Source organism: Cyprinus carpio, chromosome B5 (genome assembly GCF_018340385.1).
Source record: "Cyprinus carpio isolate SPL01 chromosome B5, ASM1834038v1, whole genome shotgun sequence".
In the NCBI taxonomy this organism is placed as follows: domain Eukaryota; kingdom Metazoa; phylum Chordata; class Actinopteri; order Cypriniformes; family Cyprinidae; genus Cyprinus; species Cyprinus carpio.
The window spans coordinates 4656672-4667980 of NC_056601.1; the positions used below are offsets into that span (position 1 = coordinate 4656672).

At 39.6% G+C, this 11309-nt stretch overlaps 2 pseudogenes; one reads left to right on the plus strand and one right to left on the minus strand.

Annotated features, from left to right (window-relative positions):
• Positions 1 to 3059: 3059 nt before the first annotated feature.
• On the minus strand, positions 3060 to 5751 carry LOC122137348 (annotated as a pseudogene).
• Positions 5752 to 7094: 1343 nt separating this feature from the next.
• LOC122137425 lies at positions 7095 to 10321 on the plus strand (annotated as a pseudogene).
• Positions 10322 to 11309: the final 988 nt, after the last annotated feature.

An 11309-nucleotide genomic window follows, 5' to 3' on the forward strand; every position in this document is an offset into this window, starting at 1 on the left:
AAGAAATACTGCAAAGGGTTCAACATCATAGAAAATATTAGCACAAACACCAATAATTATAAAAAAAGGATATATAAATGAATTATGGCAACATAACTGAGGTACCTAAAGTCTTTTAGGATAGTGAAAAAAGTGGTAGCATTCCAGCAGCAAGACTGAGGGAGGAAAAAACATATTTGGACTTGTCTTGTTTAGGAGGAAGTGGTAACATTATATAAAGGTCTATACAACGGATACACATGACAGTGGGACCTTTGGTTCCTCTTCTTCCAAAGTAACCTGTGCCGATTAATGGTCTATGGAGGCTACAATGGAAGAGCAGATGCTAGACAAGGATGGGGAAGAGTAAAGTGAAACAAAAGAAAAAAAAAAAAAAGGATGCGACATATTTAGATGTTTCTGAGTTTGTTGCAATTTCATTTGGTCCACACCAAAATTTGTGATTCCTCCGAGGGTTGGCAAGGATGAATTTAGGAGAGAAATATAATTAAACTACTTGTCAACAACAAAACAAAAATTTGTAAAAAATGAAGCAAAAAAACAAAGGGGACAGTACAATTACAACTTACTATGTACAATGGGGGGGGGGGGGGGGGGGGGGGGGGGGGTTGGGGGGGGTGGGGGTAAGGGGGGGGGGGGGGTCAGAAACGGAGCATTTTTAAATGGATTCAAAACAGGAAGAGTTAAAGACCATGTATAATGTAACAAACAGGATTTCTATGTCAAATAAATTTCTGTTCTTTTAACATTTTCTATTGATCAAAGCATCCTGGGGGAAAAGTGTATTAAAATCCCAACGCAAAAAAAGTATCAACAACGGTTTCAGAACTGGATGATAAAAAGTAATGTTCTGAGCCGTAAATCTGCACTGTAGACTGATGTCTGAAGGGATCAATGACAGTGAAGACCAACTGAAAATAGACTTGCTGTGAAAATTCAGCGTTGCCATCACAAAATAACGTTTTTTAATAATGAATATATTAATTTGGTTTTGTATAATTTTTATAACAAAATATTAAAAAACAAGATTTTAAATTGTAATTATATTTAACAATATTGGTGGTTTTAATTTTATTATCGATCAAATAAGGCAGCCTTCATGGTGAGTATAAGCCATAGTTAAAAAAAATTTATATATTCTTGACCCCAAACTTTTAATCCTAAAAATTATTTAACTTTACACATGACAAAGTCCCATATGTCGAAAGTGACAAAAAAAATGGGTTTACCCCAAATTATATAAAATCTAATGTCCTATTACTTTTGAACACGATGATGTTGTCTTTAAAGGATAAATTCCAACCAAAAAGGAACATTTTAGTGTGTAATCGGCTTACCCCAAGGGCAATCCAAGTGCAGGTGACCTTGGTTTTGATTCAGCTAGAACACAACCAATATTTTTAACTCAAAACCGTTGCAGTCTGTCAGTCCATATCATGTAGTGGGATGGAAATCACAGGCTTTGAGAGTCAAAACTAAATACACAAACAAAAAACAAAGTAACCCCTGAGGGCCTCGGGAAGGATGAAACTGATGTAGGGTACTGACAAAAACAATCGGTCTGTGCAAGTAAACTGAACATTATTTACATCGGTTTATTTTTTCTTAGGATTTAACCTGCTGAGTCCCTAACTGTCCTGAAGCGCGTTCTTCACAGTTGGCGGCTCATGCATCTTATTTTTTCTCTTGCTTTATGGTGGATCGCAGACTTATAAGAGCATTACTGCCGAACCTAATCTCTCAAGTGGAGACCATTGATCACGCCTAATTGTCAATGGATTTGTAGATACAACAGGGGGAGTGTCACGAGGGTGTGTACCATTGAGGAAGACCTAGGAAATAGGGAACAACATGACGCTCAACACGCTGCAATCCACCCATAAAGCTTACGATTGTGTGAAGTCGAAGTAGAAGAAGAGCGAGACGTGTCAGGCTGCGTGGACAACGCCGGTATCCTCAAGGGCAGCCGGACGGTGCGTTCGGACCCATCCTATCTCTACATAACACAAAATAGCGACCTAAAAATCAGAGGTAAACAAAACAAGCGATCACGAAGATGTGCGCGAGAACACCAAGTCATCACGTTTGCAGACTATGCACAGACTCAAACCAATAATCGTTTTTGACACATATATGCTAGCACGACTTTGAGCACCCCACTTGGTGCCCCGCTCAACGCGCGCGCCTATTCTATCAAGAGAAAACTGACACATGGCTCTTCGGGGCAAAACAAAATTTGACAGCGGTTTTGTTGAAAGAAGTGCTGAGGAGCCAGTACTGTTTTTTGACTACTCAAAGCCGTGACCCCCCATCCACTTCCATTATCCAACAGCCGACCAGGACTGACAGTACAATCGCTCTATCAACGGTTTTGAGATCACCAAATTCGTACAGCTCATTTGCCTCGTTCTAATTACCGCACCCGGAGGTGCTGGATATGTATAGCTGGCCATTGACGAGTTGGCTAATGGTCGGGTGTTTGTTCACGGGCTGTGTTCGCGTTTCTCATGGCTGCTGTGTGTGTGCACGTGGATCACAGCCAGCGGTTACACAATGCAGATGCACCAATTAAACACTCGAGTAAGGCCTCGGCTCTCAAACCATATTGCGGCCTTAGAACTGGGCGGCAAATGTCACCGGTTATGACTTTGCATTGACTGTTTCTCCCCACTTCGGTTTTTACTGAAGCCGTGGAGCAACTATGGAGAAACAAAGTCCGACCTACATCTATGCAAAGATGCCCTGGGGGTAAGAAGAAACAAACATCAAATTTTCATTTTTGGGCCTCCTTCAATCCCCTTTACATACGTTCAATTGCCTGTACCCACTTGGGTGTACGGTTTCATGGGTTGTTATACATAGTTGGAACTCAAACATGCCACAAGTGCTAGATCATTAGTTATGGCATGGCAGAGACTACTCATATACGGTCCCTCTTTGACACAACCGCTTGCACACAGATAACTTCAAATATTTTGTGTGTTGGTCAAAAGACAGGAGCCCAACATTGAAAATGTTACGAGGGCAGGATCTGTGGCGTATTTTATAAGGTGGTTTACTCAGCGTTCTGAGATTCGCAGCACAGGGGAGCTGAAGTGAGAGGTGGCTGGAGCTGAACAAGTGCTTTTTAAAAAAATATTGCACAACATTATTGGATGAAGAATCCACCTCTCGTCTTCCTGACTGGCTGTCTGTTCTTTGGCTACAGTCAGGCCTGGTGGGCACCAATGCTGGCATGACGTCCAGTGCTCAGCAATGAATGATCCACAGCATGCCATGTTACGCATGTGCTGACAAAACACTCTCCAGCACTTTGGACTTCTAGGTAGCCGTTCAACATGGTAGGTGTGGGTAAGAGCCTTCTCTCCCCAGCCCAGGACCCTGAAACGCTTTCCATGACAAGAACTCCTCGTAGGGCTGCTGGGTCACAGCCTCTGCCTGTTGACCTGCTTTCCGAGAGAGGGTTCCAAAGAGCTTAGGGTCCTGCGACTGTAGCCAGTGGCCCGGCGTCTGGTGGGTTGAGCAGGTCTGGGTTATGAGGGCTGCAGTGCTCCAGCCGGTCAACCAGCAAGCCGGATGTCTGGATAGTTTTTTGCAGAAGCTGGGACAGCACCAGGAGCCAAACAACAATCATGCCGAAAAAAAAAAAAAGCCCAAGTGATCCTCCCCCGCTACAGCTGAGAATGGGCATACCATTGCTGGGTGCAGAGGCTCGGTACTCTCTGCCCTTGCTTTTCCAGGCATTCGGGCCTGCCAGCTGACAGGAAGAGAAAACGTGTCAGGCACTGCTATAACACCTCATCTTAACAAAAGCCCACGAGTCCTGAAGCAAAGAGTCTTAATTCAGCCGAAGGACTGTTTGAATGTCTCTATACAATTTTTTGCCGCTTTTTGTGCATAGTTCACTTGGACACTCAGCTAAATGAGGTGTGAAGCACTTTGGAAAAGTTTGACAAAATGTTCTTTCTACTTCTTCAAACAGCCTCTTTTGCATTGTCATAGCTGTAAGCTGAACTGGAATATTAGCAAAGAATGCTAAATGGACAGTGTGTTGTAGAATTTGGTTTTGGTACATTATTATCACTTAAAGTCAACATGGCAAATTACATTCTGATCGTCTTTCTTCTCTATTGCAAAGTGGTACCTGAGTAACGAGTTTTCAAACAAGAAAAAAGACGGGTGAGATTTTTGCTGTTAATGTGGAATTGATTGGAATCCGTGTCTTGCAAGTTGATGCAGCTCTCGTGTGACTGACAGGTTGTTGGGAGGGGAAGTTAATGTTTTTTGATTAAAGGGGGCACATTGAATCTTTAAAAAAAAAAACAGTGAAGCCATCTTTTATAATAAACACTGCGATATGTCACATGACAATAAGGTTTGTCCATCTTGATTGTTCATGGGTGACTTTTAAATGCATAGTCACCCCAAAATAAAGGTTTGTTTGTGTTCATACTAACCCTCATGTCATTAAAAAACTTGCATACAATATTTCTGCTAGTAACACAGAAGATAATGTTTGAAGGGCTCAGTGTTTTTTCTATGAAAAATTAAAATAGTCTTGGACCCCATTTATTACAATGTATGGATATTCAGTTGACAAATTCTTCAAACAAGTCTTTATTTGTATTCTAAAAAATCATATCTGGTTTGTAATGACTTAAAATTTTTTAATTTTGTACATTCTGAATTATAACTGTTCTGTATACTATACTCAATTTAACACCTACATTTATGTTGGCTTTTCAATCTGTGGGCTCTAAAACTGCTCAGCAGCCATCACAACTTCCCCCCCCTAAAATGTATTTACATTTATACTGACTGTTCCCAGACTCGGGCCAACATTCGTATTTCTATAATTAATTTTCCTCCATTGTTCAAATAAAATAGCTAGTTGCATCACCGGGCCATACATAAAAACAAACATCTCCCACAAAAGCTCATCAGTCAGATTATCATGAGGCTTATTTTTACACAACTCATCCTAATAAACCAGAATGGTTCTCTCACCTCTCACGGTTCGTGGTTTGTCAGAGGAGATCTGGCAGCAGCGTTCGTCGTGCAGGGGGTCAGGACGGGTTCGTCGTGGGGGTGGGTGAGTGTGTGTAAGCATGTCCATCATGATTTGTGGTGGATTCTGTGCAGTCAGAACATGAAGGAAGGCTTCTCCAAGCATGATAGTATTTCTATAGTCTATGATGATAGCCACCTACACAGAAGAAAAGAAAAGCCACAGCTCTAGCTTCAAATGAAACAAATATTTTAATTTACTTTAATACAAAAACAGAGCTATAAGCAAAACAGAAACATCAAGCATATAAAAATGAAAATCAACCTGGAAAAATTGAGGAATTTAGCAGAACTGAAATGACAGAGGTCTGGAAAACTTCTCACACACACACAACACACACACCCACAAACACAACACCACAAACAAACACACACGGAAACATTACTGGACTGCACTTCCTTCCTCTATAACTGATTATTATTAGCAGGACTCGCAGAATTCTACAAATTTATATTGAAATGGACAAATTTATCGGTGTGGTTAGTTCGTCCAAAAAATCAAAAATTCTACTATCATTTACTCACCCTCAAATTTTGTTCCACAGTGTATGCGTTCTTTCTCTGTGGACACAAACGAAGATATTAATGAAGAATTTTTGCGTAACCTAACCGTTGATGGTAGACCACAGACTTTCACACGATTTATGGAAAAAAAAATACTATGGGGAAGTCAATGGCTACCATTCAACTGGCCTTGGTTACCAACATTTTCTTCAAAATATTTTTCTTCTTGTTTTTGTAAACAGAACAGAGGATCATTCATGCTTGGAACAAGTGAAGGCTGGAGTTAAATGATGACATTGAATTCAATTAGTGAGCGTCAATTGTCCCTTAAAGACTTTCAGAATTTAGAAGACTTATACAAGTTTATCCACTGTAATCAGATCAATCAAAATACCCAAATTAACCAACTGGTGAACAAAAACACCAGCATTATAAACTCTAATAATCACACACTGGTTCATGTATATAGGGCTATTATAATAAAATAAGCTTACCAAAATCTTTTAGAGGTGGGATACCTTGTCGGCCTATAGATGCGAGAAGAAGGCAGAAGAAACAGAGATTTCAAGAGTGACAGTAATAGCCCGCAGTGTCCAAAAGGATAGTGTCACTTTTGAATAGTTAGTCTATCTATGATCTATATATCTATCTATCGTATCTAGCTATCTATCTATCTATCGATGCTGGCTGAGGTGTTTTCTATGGTCTGGTGTGTCGCTTGCTCTTGGTGGAGTCAACAAGCAGGTAGTCGGGTAAGCAGTTATATTTATCTCGCGCTCACCACACACAAACACACACACACAAACACACACACAGACACACAACACACACAACACACCACACACCACACTACAACACAAACAACACACACACACACACACACACACACACACACACCCAAACACTTACACAGATTAGGCCTCTGCGTGAATAAAGCAGAAGAACCCATGGAGGAAAAGTCTTTGTGGCTGCTTCACTTTTCTATAAAACCACATTAACAACATACTAAACTGCAAATTGTGAAAAAGAGCTCATAATTAAGGCAAGCAGATACATCTATTCACCGGCTTTCAAAAAATTCAGTCAGCAATAGTTAATTTATGAGGATGAGATGCGGTGGCCATACAGCGCATACAGACACAGTTATGAAGGAGGGTCTGACTTTATTACTGGGCTTAAACGGAAAGATATTCCTCCTCACATCAGTATTGTATGGCAGAGCTTTTATTTGGTTTGCAGAAGGCACATTAAAACTATAGGTTTTTAAACGTGTGGAAGGGGGGAAGTAAGTTTTTACAGGAAACGTGCCACCGCTGGGATTTACACCTCAGGATTTTCGCGCGTAAATGCACACGGAAGGGGTAAGAATCTGCCTCTTCGGTGGCGGACCCCAGCCGGCCCCGCTGATTTGGACAAGCGAAAAACGTCAGTCACAGCGAGGGGCCCCGCCCCGCCACCCTCCCCATCAACCATGGTTCTAATGTAGCCCTGTGTTTACTACAGAATTAGTGCATAGCGGGAACGGACAGTCTCCTGAACTGTGAACTCCGAATCACAAAAGATAAACCTGTTAGTTTTGCATAAAAGAAGAAAAAATATCCCAAACTCAACATGCCCAAGAGAAAGGTATGTAGGGGAAAAGCCGAGCGCGGCGTACGGCTACACTTTTGCCCTTACTAATCAGTCCGTGACAATAGGGAGCCCTGCGAGACAATGTTTTTTTTAATAAAAATCCAGGCGACTTTTTTTAGAATCTGGTGGGCAGGTAAAAAAATCGTTGTCAATTTTGCGATTTTTTTCCCGCCGGGATCGCTGGTGTTTTTGTCGACGGTGGGTGCGTTAAGCAGAGGGGTTTTAGTGGAGCAGCGCTGTGCTGAAGCTCGGCTTGATCTCATGCCCGTGGAACCGCAGCCATGCTGCCCTCTCTCTCTCTCCATCTCCAGCACAGCGCGACGCGAAAAAGGACGATTATAAGCGCAATCGTGGCTCAGTCGCCGTCGAAGGGGGATTAAAAAATAGTTGGATAGCTCTAATTTTCTGAGATGGTGGCAATTTTGCGAAAAGACGGTCGCGTTTTTAAAACAATTTTAATGCAATTTTCTTTGTTTCGCCGTGGAAGAGGAGTGTCATGACGCCTGCTTGCCGCCAGGGCCGGCGGCAGCGCTGAGGCGGGAATCATCGCGCCCCTCCTCCTTATTTAAATGTGCGGATGCCCGAGTCGTGTAATGCCTCCGTGAAAAATAATAAAAAATAAAAAAAAATCGACACACCATTTTGCACCGCTGACAATGAAACTTATTCACGAATCTTCAGCTAAAGCTCACTGAAGCGTTAATAAACGAAAAAAAAACACATGTTTTGGCAAACCAGCATGTTGCTCACATTTACAAACGTGCAGAACAGCACATCCCAATGTTTCTACAAGTTTCCCTTTTGTTTTTCCCGCCCTTTATGTTAATTAAATCATAGCTCATGTTATAACTTGTGATATTTGTTTTGCTGATTTGCAGGGAACTGATGGAGAAGTCAAGGAGGAGGTGAGAAAGGAAAATTACAAAAATATCTAAAGCAATAATGGGTTGCATATTCAAGTAATCAAAACCAGTACTTTATGTATACATTTACATTTATTTATTTAGTAGGAACTGTTATCCAAAATCGAATTACAAACAAGAAACACAAGTAATTTGTCATAAGAGCCAATAATATTTGTAGTACACTGTGCCAAGTTTAAAGTATAAACTCGCTAAGTGCACAAACTAGAAGTGACATGAGGACAAGGAACAATTCTTTATTTTTAATTAACATGATTTGCAATATATAACTTGAACTTGTCCATAAATAATTAGATTTTTTATTCTTTCTTTCTCTTGTAGCCTCAGAGAAGGTCTGCTAGATTATCAGCGGTAAGTTATTTGTTATTAAAGAGATTTTTAATGTTACCATTATGTCATTATTTGTTTTTTAAAACTTTTCTGATCTCAGAAGACTTGAGGAACTTTAAATATAGCTTGTAAATAGTTTTTAGCACTTCATGTGTTAATAGACAATTGAAATCCTACAAACCAACACTTGTACCACTGATCTCAGAGCAACAAGGTCAGAAAACATAATATCTGCCCGAGTTTTTTTATTTCAGCATATTATCTGTATTACATATATATATATATATATCTTTATTTTTTTACTTCAGCATAGTTTTGCCAGTCATTTAAGATGATGTGTTGAATTCAGGATAGAGCAGAACAACATGGGCCATTCTGTGCATTATTTCAATGATTTATTTGAACGTGTATTGTTTAGATATCCTTTTATATATCAAAAAATACATTTGTGGATTAATAAATCATGCTTTCGTTTCCCTTCAGAAACCAACACCTCCAAAACCTGAACCCAAACCGAAAAAAAACTCCCAAGGTATTTACGCTTTTCATAACCGCACTTTTGTAACGATGCCCATGTATCACTCATCTCCATGCTTTGGTGTGTAATCTCACACGTATTGCTCTATATTCATTCTTTTGCTCTGTCGTTTCCTCTCTGGCAGAAAGAGAAGGAAGTGAACGATAAAAAGGAAGACAAGAAAGCAAAGGCAAAGGCTGAGGAGTCCAAGGAGGAGAACCAATCAGAAAATGGGGAGACTAAGACCAATGAGGGTATATATATGTATATACAATAACAGTCTACCTCAAATCTGCGTCTGTCGTACATAGACATGTCAGGCCATGATGCTCGTAATGTTTTATTTCATATTTCCTAATGAGATTGTCAAAGTACTTAGTAACATAGTTCAAATAATTGCCTAGAAAGACACTTACAGACTAAACTAAGGAGACTTTTCTAAACCTGACCTCCTCTGTCTCCAAAGTAAGATTCTGATTGGTTGTCCTTTTTATTCCACAGGTTGAGAAAACTCCAGACGAGGCGGCGGAGGCCGAGAAGGAGGACCCGAAGACAGAGTAGCACCACGCCTGTCCATCCGTCCGTCCGTCCGTCCTTTCCCTTTCCCCTCTTTCCTTTCTTTTATCTTCCTCTCTCTTTCCCAATATTCTCTCTCAACAACCTCCTCTCTGCCCATCACCACCGAGGAATATTTTTATCAGCGAATTTGTAAATACTGGTTCAGGTTTTTAGCACAAAAAACAAAGCTGACTAAACGAGTCTTGTGTTCGGCCGCAGCTGTATTAGGTGTCTACAACACGAGAGGTGTGGAAAAAAGGCGGCGTCTTTCTTTCGTTTTGTTGATTTTCTGTTTTTATCTCTTCTTTCTTTCTTTCTTTTTTTTTAAGCGGATGGTCTGTAGCTTGGTTTTGGAGTGGGAGGAGGCTCTCAGTCTGTATGTCCGTTAGTGCTCGTGATGTTGCTCTGGAGTCTGTGATGTTTCTGTATGGGGTTTGTTTTATTTTTCTTTTAAACGTAATTGATTGTCTTTAAGAAAGAGGAACGAGTTCAGCAAATGTAGAAGAAAAGAGACAAACTGCTTACATTCCAGGTTCAGCATTAGATGGTGACTCCTGGCTTTTTAAGAATCATACCACCTTTGCAATTTGTCGAAAACATAACTGGGCTTTGTTAGGAGGCCAGAAAAACCCTTCTGTTGTTATAGAGGACTTTTTTGAAACTACGGGATTCAAAGAAAAAGAATTTAAAGCGTTTTTTGGAATTTTTTTAACACTGAAAATTCATCTTAGTGTCCCCTATAATGCTCTCGGTCTCACTCAATAAAAATCCATCATTGGAGTTTTCCTCATAATGTCTGCTGTGGTCTTTTTACACTGACTGTATATTTATACACTTGTAAGTTGTTATTATTAATGTATTAAAAACTTGTTTCTATGCTGTTCTCTATAATCAGTTATTATCTGTTAATAAGTGTTTGGTGTAATATATATAATCGTATAACTCATAGCAGACTTCACCATTGATTCACACTGCATTTATATCTTAACAAATGATCCTAATCACCTTAGTACACAACAGCTTAGACTAACAGGCCCTAATGCAAATTAAAATTTTGGCTTGACTAATATTAATAAGACAAAATATGTTGTTGCTCCGAAGTCTGTCTGTTTCATGTTTCTGAATGTGGTTTTTTTTATTTTTATATTTGAAATGCAATTGATTGTCTTTAAGAAAGTTGAATGAGTTCAACGAATGTAGAAGTAAAGAAAGAAAACAACAAAAGATGAACTGCTTACATTCCAGGTTCAGCATTAGATGGTGACTCCTGGCTTTTTAAGAGTCATATCACGTAAGAAAACAACAGCTGAGATTAACAGACCCTAAATGCAAATTAAAATTATGGCTTGACTGATATTCATAATACATAATAGGTTTTTACTTTTAAGGTCTTTGCATATACTATGAAAAAAACTAAATGCCACGGGACACTAAACTAATGCTACAAGGGACTTGTAGTTATTGGAAGATAGATTAAATGACTGTTCTTTGCTCATTTGTATATTTTCCCCTCCCCAATTTTATTGGTGTTACTTTCTTATTTATTTGCACTTATGAATGCTGCTATAAATGTATATTTAGTGTATCATGTTCAATTTAAAAAGGTTCTGAGAAAAAGTGAAAAGAAAGCATAAAAAGTATTCAGAGAAAACAACAGCCATCAGGTAAACACTTTGTGGCTTTAGAGAAAAAAAAAAAAAAACGCGTCTTTTTGAATTTAGTGTAAGAAAAAGTGAGAGCATCTCTGTCATTAAAAATGCACGCAAATGCATTCAGAC